Source organism: Alosa sapidissima, chromosome 11 (assembly GCF_018492685.1).
Source record: "Alosa sapidissima isolate fAloSap1 chromosome 11, fAloSap1.pri, whole genome shotgun sequence".
Classification (NCBI taxonomy): Eukaryota; Metazoa; Chordata; class Actinopteri; order Clupeiformes; family Clupeidae; genus Alosa; species Alosa sapidissima.
This window is the reverse complement of record NC_055967.1, coordinates 33,471,440-33,489,961: the sequence shown is the minus strand read 5'-3', so window position 1 is coordinate 33,489,961 and position 18,522 is coordinate 33,471,440. Positions and strand designations below refer to the sequence as shown.

The following is an 18,522-nucleotide window of genomic DNA, read 5'->3' as shown; positions in this document are numbered from 1 at the left end:
CAAAATCAAGATCTCTCTCTCTCTCTCTCTCTCTCTCTCTCTCTCTCTCTCTTTCTCTTTCCCTGACATCCCTGCTGGTGAGTCTCCACATAGATGCATTGCTCTGGAAGGAAAACAAAAGCTACAGCCACCACAAATAACCACCATTAGCAGACAGCCCGCAAAAACAGACAATACCACTTATTGTGCCTTGTTAAACATCACCCTGATCCTGCAGTCTCCTCTCTTGCCTGTTTTCACTTTCCCCACTACGTATATCTAACCGCCTACAGTACAGCCAGAAAGGAGCCTCCGCTATACTCATCTGTGATGCAGAAATCACTGAATCCACAAACTACCAGTGAAAAGTAGAGAGAGTGAAGGAGGAAGGGATGGGGCAGGGAGCCTGCGGCTGATTCGTTGTTTCCCCGCCATCTCAAAGGAAAGCGGCAGGGGATGGCCTGAGAGCTGAGACAAACCAGTGTTGGGGCCTACAACACTGTAATAGAGACTAGCATATGGAAGACATTGAGGGCAATTACAGTACAGTAGTTGAGTTAGTTACACAAGCTATGCAATATGTACACATTCAAGCCACAAAGGCCTGGAGCTGGCAGTTTAGGGAGAGTGTGTGTGTGTGTGTGTGTGGGGGGGGGGGGGTTACTCTTGGCTGGGCAACGAGGGAAGGGAGCAAGGCTTGCCGCCCATCCAGGCCTAGGTGCCAGTAGCAGGAGATTGGATGTTTTGAAGGGGGGATTGCGTAGGGGTGTGGAGGTCTGGGGGGGGTTGTTTTGGCTGCTGGCGCAGAGCAGGTGGAGTGTGGTGGTGGCTAAGGGAGGATCCCTGGAGGGATCCCCCAAACCATACCTGCATGCAGAGAAACGGAGAGCTCTCAATCCAATCCCGCCAAAACAATGCACTCGGGACGTCCAACTTCCATGGGTAAGATGAGTTCTGGACTGAGTTCAATACCGTGGAAATACAAATATATAAAGCATTACTTTGTTGATGTGGTTCACTGGGTTTTCTCTTACAGTATTTATATACAGTATATATCCATCTGAGCATACAGACTCCTCAGGGATTAAGTTCTGGGTTGTGGACATGTAGACATAGTTGGATGGCAGTCAGATGCTGCCTTTGCTCATCAGAGGAAAGAGCAAGAGCTTTTCTTTCCCCCCGTGGAACAGAAGGGGAGGCTTGGGCCTTTGCAATTTTGCACTCGACTGGCTGGCAAATCCAATACGGGACCGCCATCTCTCTGGCTCTCATCTCGGCAGTGGAAAATGATGACTGCGTGTTATTCGCTTGCAGCAGTGAGCGTGCTCTGTGGGTACTTGCTGTTCCACAGCCACAAGGAACATAATTTGGCATAGTTGAGGAATATTTTGAAGAGGGGAAAACAGTCTGGCATTTTTTTTTGGTCTGTATGTTTTAGTTTTTTTGCCAGTGGAAGGCTGGTGTTCACAGAGGACACTCCAGCAAAGCGTTTGTTTTGGTAAGATCTGATTTGATTGTGAAGCCTCTTTGTTCGTATATATTTGTAAGATGACCAGAGAGATATGTTGAGTCACAAATGTCAGTGCCAAACATCATCTTTTGATTTTGGTTTGACACAAATCATCTCTGGGCAGGACTGAAACCAACGCATCTGCTAGGAATAGCGGGTGATACTGCCAAGTCCAGCTCAATGGAGGAAATCAGTTTTCAGTTTAGTTCTATGGGCTGAACATTGTATCCATTTCACCTTTGCCAACTCTTAACTCACATCTCTCCTCAAATCTCTTTTGAATTTGTGGGTGCAAACATGATGTAAGCTGGAGAACTGGACTTGCAGTGCATCAAATAATGCTGTAATGTGATAAAAAAAGAGGGACTATTGTTCTCTTAAGCCTTCAAACGATTTTTGGTTGGATTGGCAAAGAAATATAGAACTATTAAGAGAGTTAATAGGGCCATTCCACGTCAATTCAACCAGGGCCCACGCACTTAGGTCTCAAAAAATTCTGAAAAAATTACCAGGTATGTTATGTTACCTATGTTATCCAGGAGACACACTGTAAAATGACTTTTATGTACGATCAATACTTTCCAAGATACAGCCAGTTTTACAGGGGGAGGGGGGTGTCGATTTTGTTCAGGAGGCTCAAATTTTGCATGCTGGTACATAAAAAGGAATAGTAGGTAGCAAAATCATCACATTTGGTCTGGATGATCCTGCATGGTCATAGCTGTCCCTCAAAGTTGATAAAGATTTTATTGGAGTTTTTGGCTGGGCTCTGTTTAGGCCTTCAGAAGACATATTTGTACTCAACATAGGCTTTTAATTTATTTCCCTTATTGAGATAAGTAGAAACACTCTCACAAAAAGCAATGAACAGAACATAAATTCCTTCAGGATCTGAACAGCAGACCTCACAAGTCTGAAAAATAATTCTGGTTCTCATTTTCAGAGCGCCTTAACACCTTGTGGGAATATACAAAGATTTTTTTTATATTGTTTCCTTCACTCCCCATGATCCCTTCTTTTTAAAGATACCAATTTGACTTGTCTTAGGCAAATTTTTCTTTTTTATTTTCCACCCTGAACATGGGCAAAATGCTAACCTGACTCGCCAGATGAATATCGTTCCGCCTAGCTCCACTCACATCCATCTGGGACCTCCTCCATTGAGAGTGATTTCAGCACGAGATTGTATGGTAGAACCAATCATGACGCAGGGCGGGAGTTTAATAGATGTGACATAGCGTAGAAGCGACTGTGAGACTGTTCTCAGCGTCACGGGTTGGCTTCGATGTGAGTGGTTGAAGTAGCACGTCAATAGATGACGGACAAGTGGCTTATTCAATCTTATGCAAGGATTTTTTAATAAGGCCCAGCCTTCTGAAGCACTACTCCAATGGATCGATCTCAGATGGATGAGTGGAGCTAGGCGGAACGAAATTCATCTGTGAGAGTCAGGTTAGCAAAATGCACCATTGAGATCAATATGTTTTGTGTAGAGTTACCACAGTGCCACCACAGTACCACATATGTTTTGTATAGAGTAACTCTATACAAAACATATTGATATCAATGGTGCATTCTGCCCATGTTCAGGGTGGAAAATAAAAAAGAAGGATTTGTATAAGACGAGTCAAATTGGTGTTTATAAAAAGAAGGGATCATGAAGAATAAAGAAAAAATATTTAAAAAATCTTTGTATGGACCCTTTCAAGAGAGTTCCATTATCAGCATCATAGTTGGCCCCACAAGACTTCCTTTTTAACATTCCATATGTTATCTTAATGCAGAGGAAGTAGACTGGGGCCCAAATAGAATGTTCAAGCATTGTTTTTGTTTACCTTGTTGAAAGGGTCCATATTGCCAAGGTGTTTGGGTGTTCTGAAAATGAGAACCAAAATGATTTTTCAAACTTGTGAGGTCTGCTGTTCAGACCCTGAAGGGATTTCTTTTCTGTTCATTGCTTTTTGTGAGTGTTTCTACTTATCTCAGTAAGGGAAATAAATCAAGAGCCTATGTTGAATACAAATATGTCTTTTGAAGGCCTAAACCAGTGGTTCTCAAATGGGGGTACGTGAAGGCACTCCAGGGGGTACGTGAGATTTTAACCCTTAGAAACCGATTACGCAAAGTGCGTCAAAAAACACACCCTTTCTTCTCTGTTACATTGCTCCGCAACTGTTCATAGCAGCGAGAAGCCTTTATTGTGTGACAGAGCAGAAGTGGGGCTTTCCAACGAGACCACGCACTTGTCTGTACGTTAAAGTATGAAGATAAAAAAATCATGAAATTAAATCAAATTGCATCATATTTACAGTCTCTGCGCTCACCTGCCCTATACTCTCGTTTGAATTACTTGCGAACCTGTGAACGCAAAGATATGGCAAGCATATCAGATGAAAGAGGAGACACGGGGCTATCCGTTGGTACCAAGTATGTCGATTCCTCTGGCTTATGAAAACAGACGAAGCGCAGATGGAGCGCAGAAATGTCATTTTTAATCACTAAATAAAAAAAGAGCCATGAGCTTGCTGTGGTGGTAGTGGTAGTGAAAATGCCCTAAAAAAAACTAAGGGTTAAAATATACATATATTTAAAAAGTAGAATCCATGCAAAAATACTTAAAAAACAATTGTTTAATAAATATTTCAGGAAAATATAAGTTGTCTGTGTATGTGTATGTGTTTATTAGTTCCAAAGTTTAATAAATTAGACACTGATGGCACAGTGCTCTGTTTTAAGTCTTTTTTCCTCAACTAAAAATGCTTTGTGCTGGTTAGGGGGTACTTGGCTGAAAAAATATTTCACAGGGGGTACATCACTGAAAAAAGGTTGAGAACCACTGGCCTAAACAGAGCCCAGCCAAAAACTCCAATAAAATTTTTATCAACTTTGAGGGACAGCTATGACCATGCAGGATCATCCAGACCAAACGTGACAATTTTGCTACATACTATTCCTATTGATGTACCAGCATTACGGTGTTCATTTTAGGACATCCTCAGACTCAGGTGTCAGACTCAGAAAAACATCGGTCATCTTCAGACAAAACTGCCTCAGCGTCAGAAAAACATCTGTCATCTTCAGACAAAACTGCATCAGCGTCAGAAAAACCTCTGTCATCTTCAGACAAAACTGCCTCAGCGTCAGAAAAACCAGACTCAGGTGTCAGACTCAGAAAAACATCTGTCATTTTCAGACAAAACTGCCTCAGCTTCAGAAAAACTTCTGTCATCTTCAGACAAAACTGCCTCAGCGTAAGAAAAACCTCTGTCATCCTCAGATAAAACTGCTTCAAACCAAACTGCCTCAGAAAAACATCTCTAAGGAGTCAGGTCTCAGAAAAAACGCTGTCAGAAAAAGTGGAGTCAGGTCTCAGAAAATCAGGTCTCAGAAAAGTATTAAGTATTAAATAAAGACAAATGTGCTATGCCATGATGTAATACCATATAATACCATTATAAAACGTTAGCAGTTGTCATTGTCATTGCACAACAATAATAGACAGACATAAAGATAGACAGGTACTTGAAATGTAATCCCCAGGGGACAATAACTGCAGCGTTGTTGAATTCATTTGATATGAGATGTTATCTTAACTTATTTAGAGAAATGTGCCTTGTTGTTGGTACCTGCTATTTCATGTATTATCATAATGGTATTATATGGTATTACATCATGACATAGCACATTTGTCTTTATGGGGGTTTGGGAATAATGATGTGATGATAATGATGCAGGTTTCTTACTGGTAGGTAGTGTACAACTGGGAAACGGTTAGCAAAAGTAAGAAATAATGGTCCAGGTGTCGTTCTGGACTTTCGTGGTGGAAAAATGTTTAACCCACTTTTCCCTAGCTCATTGAATGTACCGTAATCCTACGAAAAACAAATTATTTTGCTGTATGTAGTACGTAGCTTACTCCGGAATGTGCCTTACAGCAGCTGCTAATGTTACTAGCGAAGTGAGGTTAGCTAAGTTACATCCATGGATTTCTTACAATGTGTATACCATTGGATCACTTTCTACCTTTACTTATAATTTCTACATCTAACCAAGCACCAAATATAACATGCCAGTGGCCAGGCTTGGAATTTCACCATTCTGGGGGCAAGGCCACTTGGCCTTCAGTTGGGCATATTTGGTGGGGGGCACAAAGGCCACATGGGCACCAAGGTCAAAGTTAACTATACAGTAGTAGGCTATAAAAATGATCAAAGTTGTATTTAGCCTATTCACTGCAGTAGACCTGCATCATTGTATGAAACATAACAAAAACATGAAACATGACATATTACATATAACTGTAAATCATCTGATCATCTAATAAAAACAGATATCTAGGCTATATATAACATTTATTTTATATTTGGCCTGCTATGAAATCATGTATTGAACAATTTAAATTTAAGCACAGCTCATCTTTAAGAAACTCAAATAGCCTAGATGCATGCTTAGCAGTTTGTGATCAGGCTACTTTCATAAACTCTTAGTCAGCTGTCCTCTGATTTACCAATATCTAGGCGATATTTGTAACATTTATTTTGTATTTGGCCCGTTATGAAATCGTGTGGAACAATTTAAACACATTGTAAAACTTAAAGCCCAAATTTGGAGACATCAATGCATGTCGAAATTTACTGCAAATTCAAAACTGGATTACTCTGGAACGGCTAACTGTACAGGGGACTGCTTTACACCTTTATGTTCGGTAAGGTCTGCTGTTTATTCTGATATGTGGTTTGTCATGTGTTAAAAGAAGGGTTCGTAAAGTATTCCACCGAGATGAATGGGTAGGGAGATCATGGACGCAAAACCTTCAGTAGAATGTATGATTAAATTGAATTATATTATTTACTTTTCTCGCGAACCGTTCAACACAGCAATTATCGGCTAACATCGTTTAAAAGCTGAGAAAAAGCTCTTTCATGTGACATCACTTGTGATGTCTGTGTGATGAATAGGCTACTTCGCGAGTAGTTCAACTGAGAAGAATGGGTGAATTTGGACGCACTTTCTTGCGATGTCACTTTCTCCACAGCGTAAAAGACTAAATTAAATTGCGCTGTGAATGCTAAGATTATTTTGACAGGCCGCAGGCTAAATAAAAATCGCTATTAGTAGGACACAAAGCAGAATATTGAAAGAAGGGGGCACCAAGGCCACCGTGGCCTGTAAACCTATGATTTTCAAAGGGGCTTCACGGCCAATGCAAGGGGGCTACCACGGCCGTCGTGGCCGCCGTGAAATTCCTACCCTGCCAGTGACAGAATAACGTATTAAGCATAATATTAAACTCACCGTTCTGTATCCGTCGTCTTCTTCTGTCCCCACAATAACTTTTCATTTGAGACTTTTTCGTCTGACTCTGTTTTTTCTGACAGCGTTTTTTCTGAGACCTGATTTTCTGAGACCTGACTCCACTTTTTCTGACAGCGTTTTTTCTGAGACCTGACTCCACTTTTTCTGAGGCAGTTTGGTTTGAAGCAGTTTTATCTAAGGATGACAGAGGTTTTTCTTACGCTGAGGCAGTTTTGTCTGAAGATGACAGAAGTTTTTCTGAAGCTGAGGGAGTTTTGTCTGAAAATGACAGATGTTTTTCTGAGTCTGACACCTGAGTCTGGTTTTTCTGACGCTGAGGCAGTTTTGTCTGAAGATGACAGAAGTTTTTCTGACGCTGATGCAGTTTTGTCTTAAGATGACAGAGGTTTTTCTGACGCTGAGGCTGTTTTGTCTGAAGATGACCGATGTTTTTCTGAGTCTGACACCTGAGTCTGAGGATGTCCTAAAATGAACACCGTACAGCATACACAATTTGAGCCTCCTACATGGTTTAGTTCTTGTGCTTCGGGCTTGTGAACTTTGACAAAAAAAAGAGGCCGAACACAAATCGACACCCCCCTCCCCCTGTAAAACTGGCTGTATCTTGGAAAGTATTGATCTTACATAAAAGTCATTTTACAGTGTGTCTCCTGGGTAACATAGGTACACCTGGTAATTTTTTCAGAATTGTTTGAGACCTAAGTGCGTGGGCCCTGGTTGAATTGACGTGGAATGACCCAATATTATTCAACTGCACATATCCGAACAGGACAACACTGCATTACAGAGCTAAGTACACAAGCTTTCCAACAGTGGAGCAGAACACAGCTGGATCTAACAGGTCCCAACTGGACAGCAGAGTGGTTAGCAATGACACCGCTCCACACGGATCAACACAAACTGCTCAAGAGCCCTGTTTACAGGCAGCACAGTTAAGTTATCACTGATCAAAGACGAGCCACAGCCTCAACTGGACAGCACTGCATAGCTGGCTGTAACAGGGGCAAAGGGGGACACTAAATATTGAGATTTCAAGCTCCATCAACCCCCTCCCAATAGGAGGCAGGGGTGTTAACGGGAGTGTGACCCAACTAGGCGTGATTTTCATTTTAGGGGTGGTGGTGGGGTGGGGGGTCCGGGGCTGCCTAAAACATGTGGCAGCTGCTCATCTAAAATCTTCAGTAGTCTGTACCCATCTCGTACGCATCTCATACCTGCATGTCAGGTCACCATAGCTGTAGCCATGATATTACCAGGGCTGTGAGGAGGGGCCGCGAGTGAGAGGCTGTGATCGCAGTCCAGCTGGAAGGCACAGCAAAGAACTTATACAAACAGCGAGATCAAAGCCTTTTCAAGCTGACAGTAATCAGCCCAACCAACATTACCAGCCGACCGGAAACCCTTCCGATTCACAGCAGAGCTGGCCCTTTACAGCACATAAGTGCGTTATACAGCAGTTATACTGTGTTATATAACACAGCTAGCTAGGCCAGTGTTTCACACACAGCACACGGCACAGGACAGCACAGCACAGCCCAGCGCCATTTTCACCCTCCCTAATGGAGCACAGCTAGCTCTGGCACACTCCCAAAGCACATAGCACAGTTAGCGTTCTCACACCATATGGCACAATTAGCCATGACATCCCTCAGCACAGCACAGCTTTGGCACACTTTCAAACCACAGCATACTGTAGCACCACAGGTTATAATACTCCTCCCCAAACTGGCAGCCTCATTGGGATAGATGCATCTGCATGTGTCATGTGTCATACCCCTTCTCCCACCCCAAAGGAACTGTCTGGCATCAGAATGCCCTCACACAACAAAGTAGGTTTTGAGGTATCGTCATAGTAGGTTTTGAGGTATGTGTGATCTATCTGTATACAACTCTTGAATTTAGAACTGGCTTTATTAGAAGCTCTTAGAAATGGCTTTATTATCTATGTCATAATGAGAAGCATGAGTGGGATAGGCCTGTTGATCGCACTCCAAAGTCCAAACAGTGTGCCTGAGATACTTCTGATAAAATTGCACTCAATTCTTATATCAACCAAAAGGACCTAGAGACAACACCAAGTTATTTTACAGTACATTCAAACCCTGGGATAAATAATTAAACAACATCATTATCATGACCTTCATATAGTGAAAATGAAAATGTGAAAATGAACAGTTTCCCACACTGGCATTGATGGCTGACTTTTTTTTATTACAGTATCTCGCCGTGATGAGAACCAAGTAACAGGTCTATCTCTGAGAGTGTTTTTCTTTGTATAACGGTATGTGTCTCTTTCTATTTCTTTCTTTCTTTCTTTCTTTGCTGACTCAAATGCTACATATGCAGAGTGCTCTGTTCGCATTCATTCAAGTTATGAATCTTTCCCCTTACTGTGTACTGTACACCCACCATCAAGCTCTTACTAAAGATAACACAAAACATAGTTGTCCAAGAGCTAAAGAAAATACCAGATTAGATTACTGCATGGAAAGTAAGGATTGCGTATTTACATGACACAAAGTTCAATGAAGATTAATGTGTTTTTTATAAGGGGCTACAACTGGGTCAAATTCTTCAACAAAGATACACTCACTACTAACATGCTGGACTGTCCTATGGAAGGCAAGGCAGAAAGTAGGAAAAGCAGTGGGGGAAGAGTGTCTGAACAACCACGCAGAGGGATGAGATAAGACGGGTGCGCAGAAGACCTCAGGTCTGTTAACAGTTTGATGTTCTCGCAAAAGCGCTGTGAGGAGGTCTTAAAACAACATGGGAAACATGTCCGAGTTCGGGCTTAGTAGATGGACGTGTACAAAGAGCTGTGATAACACACGCACGAAACACACCAATCAGGAGATAATCCCTCTTCTTTTCACTTACACAAAGACACACACACACACACAGAGCTTTCACAGCCACACTTGTATCCTTATCCCACACACATTCTCAGAAATCCAGTGCCATCCTTCTGCCAGTGCACTCTCAACACTGTAAAATAGGAATGTGCCGGTTTGAGAGGAATAATACCGTATTTCTAGGCCGTTTACAGTAAAAGCAGATTCCCCATCCTCTGCATGGCGATTAATGGTCTTTTGGCCGCCTACTGTCGACTTCATTGTAGCGTTGCAACTGTGGACTTCAGGGCACCTAATCCTAACCTTAATCTTAACCCTAACCCTTGCCTAGCCTAGCCTAACTTTAACCTTAACCCTAACCCTTGCCTAACCCTAACCCTTGCCTAGCCTAACCTTAACCCTAACCCTTGCCTAACCCTAACCTTTGCCTAGCCTAACCTTAACCTTAACCCTAACCTAACCCTAACGCCTTCCAGGCAGTGCTGCCTTGATGTCGACGGTGGCCGAAAGGATCCTGCATGGTACGCACACGTGCACCCGCACACACACACGCAGACGCACACACACACACACACACACACACACACACACACACACACACACACACACACACACACACACACACACACATCACCTTCATTATAATTACTGCAAAGATAAAGTTGTTGATTCAAACTTATTCTTACACCCCCTATTACGTAATGTTCTGATAAAGTTGTAATATTCCCTTTTACAGCCAAGATCAACTCCTCTTTGGGTTATCTGATAGGCAGGATGCTACAGTGTAGAACCACAATGTTAGGCAACCAGATAACATGAAGTGTGGATTTGCACTAAACAACAACATACAGGGTGGGCTAGATGTGACGGTATCTTGGGGATGCTGTGAGGATGAGGTGAGTGTGCATGTATGTGTGCATGTTGCTGTTGTTGTTGATGCTACTGCTGCTGCTGCTGTTGTTGTTGACAGGAGGGATGTCAACAACAGCAGCCTTCTCTGACAGTACAGAGCAGAAAATCTCGAGCCAAACACTAGTGGAGGATGGGTATTGATTGAATATACAGAATAATTCCATTAATATTTGCAGTGTTTACAAACTCAGTCAACCATATGAAGCACCATGACATAGTTAGGGGCAAGGAACAACAGCTAAACCAGCGCAGTACACTACAGTAGGTGTTGTGTGGAATGGCATGCACACATAAAAGCTGTTTTCACACTTCCCCAGTTGTTGAATATGGTGTCACTTTTGGAAGGAACATTTCCGCATGTACCCTGCACCTCATTTGGTGAAAAGTGTTACCACTAACAGATCTAACGGGACTTAAATCCAAGCTTGACATATCACGCTAATTGTGTGGCATCGATAGGATTTTTTCTAATGGAATTTCATACCTCATCTTGCGTCATGTTTGTAGTGACTCCAGCACTGAGGAAACACGATAAACAGCATTTCCCAGGCCATGGAATCAGATCACAGCAGACCAGTACCTTTGTGTCAAATCTGAAATGGCCCCCCAGCTAACATCTGTGTAGCACTGCATCCGAGCTGAGAAGCATAACATGACGCACTTAGCCTACAGGTTATGGATTTTACAGCTTGTGTGAATGCAACACATGAGAAAACCCAAGGACATCCAGCTGACCAAAATATATAAACAACTCAAATCAGCGGTTTGGCAGGTGGTGCCAAACAGTAGAAATCAATTAGGCTCTTTTTTGGGGGGTTCTGCTTGGAGTCTGATTGCTGGAGAGCTCATCAGTATATTAGAACCCATGCCAGGCGGCCATTCCACAAATACACTCACCCTAATAAACACCTCAGACTTATGCAGTGCTTGCAGCACCATTGCCTGTCACAGCAGAGCTGCTCTCAGTGCCCCAACTGAACCTGTGGATAGCACTAACAACTCCAATGAAGGAGATCCACCACGAAGTTGCATATTTTAAGTTTTCCATGTTATTTTGCTGTATGAGATGCCATGGCCATCTGCTTCAGGTTTGCCTGTGCTGGGTTCAGTAAATGAGCTGGGACACATTACTGATGAGAACAAGATAATGTGACCGGCCACAGATTCTCCCAAGGAGGATCCGATGACACTCAGCGAAGCACAGGCGTGCTTCATGGGCTTGGGATTATGGGAAGATTCCCTCAAATGTAACATCAAAACACGTATTAGCTCCCCTCAGGGAAGCCATTATGTTTTATTATGACCCAACAGCATCCACAGCACAGAGCCTGAATCAGAGGCGTCAGAATATGCGAAACCCAGAAGCACCCAAATGAGTCCAAATGGGAAGCCAAAACGCTCAAGGAGAACACACAATATCATGGACCAAAAAGCAACTCAGCACAACAGATCTGTAAACACTTAAGTCGTAATCTCGTTCTGGTTCATCTCTTTTCTTTTTTTGAAAAAAAAAAAAAAAATACAAAACAAAGAAGACTGTCATCCCAAATTCTGCTGCAAATACCCATGACTTGTAGCTGAAATATAACGCATTTGCATGACTATGAGAGCCAGCAATATATCACTGTCTCTGCAATGAAAACTCTTTTGTGTTCAGACACAGGCTCTGGGGCTGATTTTTTTGAGCTGAAAAACTCTGGGCAGGGTTGGGCTTGGGAGACCGAGGTCAGGAATCTGATCTGGGACATCCGTTCGCTCTGACAATTAAGAAAAAAGTACTGGCATATAAAATATAACACAAAACTCTGTTCTGAGACCTTCTCTGGTCAGGTCCTTCCCTCCACAGCCTGTGGTCCAGCATTACAGCACCTCATCTGTCTTGTTATTGGTCCATGGGAATCCAGCATGGCTTTAAAAAAATGTTTAGTAGACCTCCAGGCTTCCTGTAAACTTCAGTGACCAAGCAGAACAGCACATAGTTCATCCATGAACTAGAAACCAATTTCCAAGAACTGGTGTCTCTCCATCTCTCTTTTTTTCTCTCGGTCTCTCGTTCTGCCCATGTGTCTCTCTCCATCTTTTATCTTTCTCTCAGATATTATTCAGATATCTCACCATACACCATAGAAAAACATACTGTAAACCTTGGGCCTGACGCTGAAGAGTTCTCAAGCGTCTTGCACCTACTCTCATCTTTATCCTTCCTCCAAGATGCCTTCCCTCCACTTCCTGCCAAACAACCAAATGAGAGATGGAGAAAGTGAGAGTGCATGAATGCATATGTTTGTGTTTGTGGGGAGAGGAGAATGATGGTGTTTTTGAAATATATACACTGACAGATAACAATTATTTCCAAATGTGCGTTATGTTTGTGCTTGTGCAAGAGGCAGAGAGAGTGAGAAATCTACACAAAGAAATTCTTTGTGTGTGTGTGTGTGTGTGTGTGTGTGTGTGTGTACTGTATGTCTGCACCTTCCCTCTCACACACAAGAGATAGTGAGAGATCACAGTAGAACACCACACAACGTACCTACCAATTTACTCCTTTTACAGGTTAGCACACCAACCACAAAGTCTCCTTCTACCTGCTAATTTTCTCTTGGCGCCCTCCGTAACTCAGCTCAAGCGTCCCGAAGGAGACGCTACGAGCCGTTAGCAAAAAATTGAGCAGCGAGTTGCATTTGGCCGGAGACCGCGCGCTCCCTTTGCGCTTGCTTCGGGCCGAGGGCACAGCCCCTCGGTTCCGTCTGGAACATGGCGTGCTGAGACACCGTGTGAGCTCTGCTTGCAGCGGTTCCTCCTGAGGTCACAGCACAGTGCCTGCGTCAAACGGAGAACAAAAGCCGGCGAGTCTGGCCGGCCTCCAGCCCAGACTGGGGCATTAATGGAATAATAACTTAATGGCGGCGAGTCAAACCAATCCTCTCTGACATCTGAGATTCTGAGATTCCAGTCACTCTTGATGTCAGACGGAGGAAATATTTCAAAACTCCAGCTTCCCTAGAGCGGAGCAGAGATGTTGGTGCCAGTAAGTGTGTGTGTGTGTGTGTGTGTGTGAGAGTGTGTGTGTGTTGGGGAGGTAACACTCCCAATTATCAAAAATGTTTTGGCTTCCAGTGTGGCACAAGGAAAGGGCTTGTCACATCTGGCATAATCATATATTGTTTGTGCATAACAAAAACACATGGACAGGAATCAAAGGACGTGTTTCCCAGGACAGTCAATCTTGCGCAGCTCAATGAAACAGGAGGGGGGAAAGAGAAATATATCATTTCCTTTCATCATATAAGAGTTTCCTTGTGTTAACAAACACACAGTCTCTCTCCCATGGCATTATGCTGCCCCTAACTCAAACAGAATAAACTCCTTCCAAATAGCCAGTACCTATCAGACTATAACAAAGAAAAAAAACTGAGTTGCTGACTAATGACAATACACCAAAGGAACAAATGTGGGGGTTTTTTTCAGTGACCTACTGACCTAAATTGTCCACAAGTCAGTTGTCTCCAAATTCTCTTTCTAGGCACAAGCTCAAGTTTAACATGTTCAGTTACACAGCTCATGAGCAACAACCTTTCAGAGCATCAAGAAAAACATGTCCTATATTAACCATGGAGTGGCCTTTTGATATGAAGCCAGGTCATGAACTGGAAGAGACCAATACAGTTTGATTTAAGAGCTTTGGGTTAATGTTGTGTAAGAGAACACATGATCCAAGGATTCTGCAAAGGGCCGCAAGCTATGACTCACAAAGATGCCAGAGTTGTCTTCCTCTACAGTTTCACAGAATTGTCAGAACACAAGTTCAAATATTGTACCAGTCATTTGAAACAGGCAGTAAAGCAGAGTATTTACTGTAGTAGAGGTCCTGGGTAAGATTTGTATGCACTTCATTTAGCAGAGAATATCTCAACTGTTATAGACTAATATGACCCCATTGAACAACGTGGGATGTGTGCCAAAATCTCTACCCAGGACGAAAATCCTGAAAATGACCACAACAGATGACACTATTATCACACTACAGGTGAATGGCACTTTTTTTCCCCTTTATAGATATCCCCATACATTTCTACCAGATTAATCTTCATATTAAGAGAAATACTTTTTGTATTACACTTTGCCTAAAAAATAAAATAAAATATGCAAATGAGGAAATATCTCATTAAATATGCGTACATATAAACCCTTGAAGCTACAGATTTTCTGAGGTGATCACAATGTTCACAGTGACCATAATTATAAGGTCTTAGAAGAGTGTAAGCATTCTGATTTGATATAAAGAAAATGGCTAAAAAACAGTCAACCTATTACATACAACTAGTGACATACATGAATTGCCAGTTATTTATTAACCTAAAATTTAAAAGCTTACATTTCCTACCTGTTCTAAATATTGCTGTCATCACGCCAATACCTCCAACTTTTTTTTCTCCAACAAAAGTTTACTTGCCAGCCATAGTGACCTAAGGTCATAGCAGAGTGCTGTAAAGCAAGATGACTTGTGAGATCAAGAAAAGTAAGGAAATCTACTCTTTATTCTTTGTGTTGGCATGTGTCTTCTTACGTGTCATTATCATGATTGTAGTTTTGTGTATTTAAATAATTATAATGAATTTGTATCAGTTTTATATATTAAATTTGGTGTGTATTGTAGCTAGCTACAGTAGCTGCTAGTGTTTTTGTTTTGTTTTTTTGCAAAATGGGGAAAATGTCATCACCAGATTGTCTCAGACAAGTTGATGAAGTTACGATGTCTTCATGTCATTAAGTTATTCCTCACAAAGAACAGATAAGTTGGTACATACCAATTACTCATATTTGAAACCTTATTTTACAAAATTCCAAAAGATCTGGAGAAAGTGAGAGAACAACTTATGGATCTACATCACTGACACTGTCATCAGGTGATGATGTGCCTCTTATACCACATAAAAAACAATTCTGGCTCATCCGCAACTCAGGAGTGAAAAGATCAATATTACCACTTCATGATATCTGCATAGCGCTGGGAGATGAGCTCACACAGTGTCTCCCAGCACTACATGTGCTGACTGGGTGCGATACAACCAGCAAAACTTGCAGCTCTGAACACTGTCCACAAACGAGACAACTCTTTTCTGATTCTCAATGTCAACTGTCCACAGCTAACAGAGGGCAACACAAATGGCAGAAACATTCTTGGTCAAATGTCTCAAACCATCAACGGATATGGAGACATTTGACGACCTGCGCATTGTTGTGTTGTATAGTAATGCCCTTAAGATGGACTTTGAGAGGGCCGCTTGCACCTCAACTAATGCAAGAAAACATATACAAAGAGCCAATTCAACAGCAGCTTTGGGTCCAAACACCATTTACAGACACCACCTTGACATTAAATGCAGATGCTTATGGTTTTGTAAGAAAGGGCCGTTTATTAATCCCTGAGATTGTAATCTCAAAACCTGAAGGTTTACCAGATCCCTGCTCGTGTGTCAAGTGTGCACAGAAGAATGGGTGTCCCTGTCGGGTAGCTGGTATCCGTTGTTGCAAGTACTGCAAATGCAAGGGAGGCTATACAGTAGTTGTAAAAATCCTATCACTGAATGAGCTCTCATCATCATCCCCATACCTGGACTCTGTTGTGAAAGTTTTACCTTGCAACACAGGGAATAAACCTGTTGTTTATTGTTCCAATGATAATAGCAAGGTTGGATATAAACTTACTTTTTGCCCCCAGGCAACATTGTACCATTGCGGAATGAAAATCAAAAAGTTATAATAATACGAATTATCATAGGAAATCATCAAAATCACTGTTATGTACTAGTTAAAAGCTCCATAAATCTCCCCAAACATTCTCCGGTACAGTATACATACACACACAACCACACACACATATCCATGAGTTTGCACACTTACACTCATGCATACTCATGTATGCGCACTGATGCACACTCATGCAAGTTACCTGCACCTGACTTTCTGAAAGTTTAGTCAGCAATTTGTCTCAAAGGAGAAACACACAGGGTTGGCCTATAGCAAATAGAGGGATCAGTCAGGCCTCAAACTTGGGGCTACAGGGTACAGGGTAGCAAGTCTGCAGCTTCACCGCAACATCAAAAAGCCATGGATGTTGGTATGATAGTCAGGGCAAATACTCAAGCATAGTGATGGCATTCTATAAAACTTCATGAAGCACACTCATGCACTGCACATATACAGGTGCTTCCCTACTTAGAATATTTGGTATGGCCATATGCAAGTCCGTTATGGTTCAATGTTGCCTTAGGGCAACATGCAGTTTTTTGTCATTTCCTATGACACCTACATTGATATGTTATGAAAAGTTGTTGATAATACACCGGTAAATGTATACCTGATAGTCACAGTTGATAAAAATAAAAGGTTCCTAGGGTTAACTTTTGAAATTCCATAGAAAATGCTTGGGGTCATTTTTGACCCCACGTATGGAAAAGTGTGGTACTGATACAAAAAAAAAAATATACCAATTAGATACAAATCCAAATGGCCTCATGTCAAAGACAACCTATTTGAGGAATACGTGGAAGATTAAATGATAACAATTTAAAATGCCCAAGATATTGCAAAAAACAACAGCTGGGGTAATTTTTGACCCCACTTATGCATCCCTTGTTTGTATACAATTAATTTTCCATTCAATACAGCACAAAACACAATTAAAAATATCAAACCAGAATTCGTACATTGTAAACATTGTGATCGCCTCATAAAATCTGTACCTTCAAGAATTTATATGTATGCATATTAAATGAGATATTGCCTTATTTGCATATTTTATTTTGTTTTTTAGGCAAAGTGTAATACAAAAAGTATTCTATATTATATATTAATCTGGTAGAAATGTATGGAGATATCTATAAAGGGAAAAAAAGTCCCATTCACCTGTAGTGGCACACATCCCACGTTCAATCGGGTCATAATAGTCTATAACAGTTGAGATATTCTCCGCTAAATGAAGCGCATACAAATCTTACCCAGGACCTAGACTACTGTAAAGTTCCAACTGATATACACATTAAATGTAGGCCTAATGCAGGTTAAACAGGGGCTCCATGAGTGCATCAACAGCATCGCATAGCATTTTTCCTCCAGTTTAACATTCACACTCTTTCCTGACAGATGACCAAATTTCAAGTGGCACTTTGCACACAGATTCCTGGTAGCAGAATTTTCTCAGGATTATTAAGTGAGCATATCATCATTCCACTGGGTTTGTAAATGTACAACCGGAGAGCAACGTTGTCTTAAGGTGGGTATCATGTTAAGGTCATAATAACTTTAGGATGCTGTGCTTAAGGTATGACTTCTCAGCATCCTCCCTGCTACCCTCTCTCCTCCAAAGACTGCTTTCTAAACACAACCCAGTTTCTAACAGATAGTGACGACCTACGTTTAAATATCATATGCTTATGGGTTCTAACCATGTTAGGATGGGATGTTTATAAGTAGTATGACGACTACTAGTCATGTAAGTTTGTTTCTAGCCTTACATCAATTCTTTAGTATTGTCATTTTAGTATATCCTTTGGCCATTGTGATTAATGATTGCATGGCTATATTTGCATTATTTTTGTCCAGTTTGTTCTGGTTGTGATTTGGATATGCACCAGTCTACAGGTCAAGGTTGTCACTAGGCAAAACACAGAATCTTAGTCAATCCATAAAGTCAAATTAGCATATGTCAAACAAAATGTCTTCATTGTTACTAAAGACATCGCTTTACAAAGGCAAGAAGAGACGAACAATCTAAAACGACGGGGGGGAAATACGCATGTCTTCCTCCAACTGTCAGCTAGTTAGACGATCTTCCTGCAATGGTTGACTGAACCTGTCGAAGTTGTTCAATCCACATGTCATCACCTCTCAAGTTCAATGTGAGGACAAGCGGCCGGATAAGTGCGTCCCAACAACACTGCCTATGGT

General features: G+C 41.7%; 1 long non-coding RNA gene across 1 annotated transcript in view; it reads right to left on the bottom strand.

Moving 5' to 3' along the window:
• Window positions 1-18,522, bottom strand: part of LOC121723493 — a 191,429-nt gene that overhangs the window by 172,777 nt on the left and 130 nt on the right. The gene's annotated exons all lie outside the window — the stretch shown is intronic.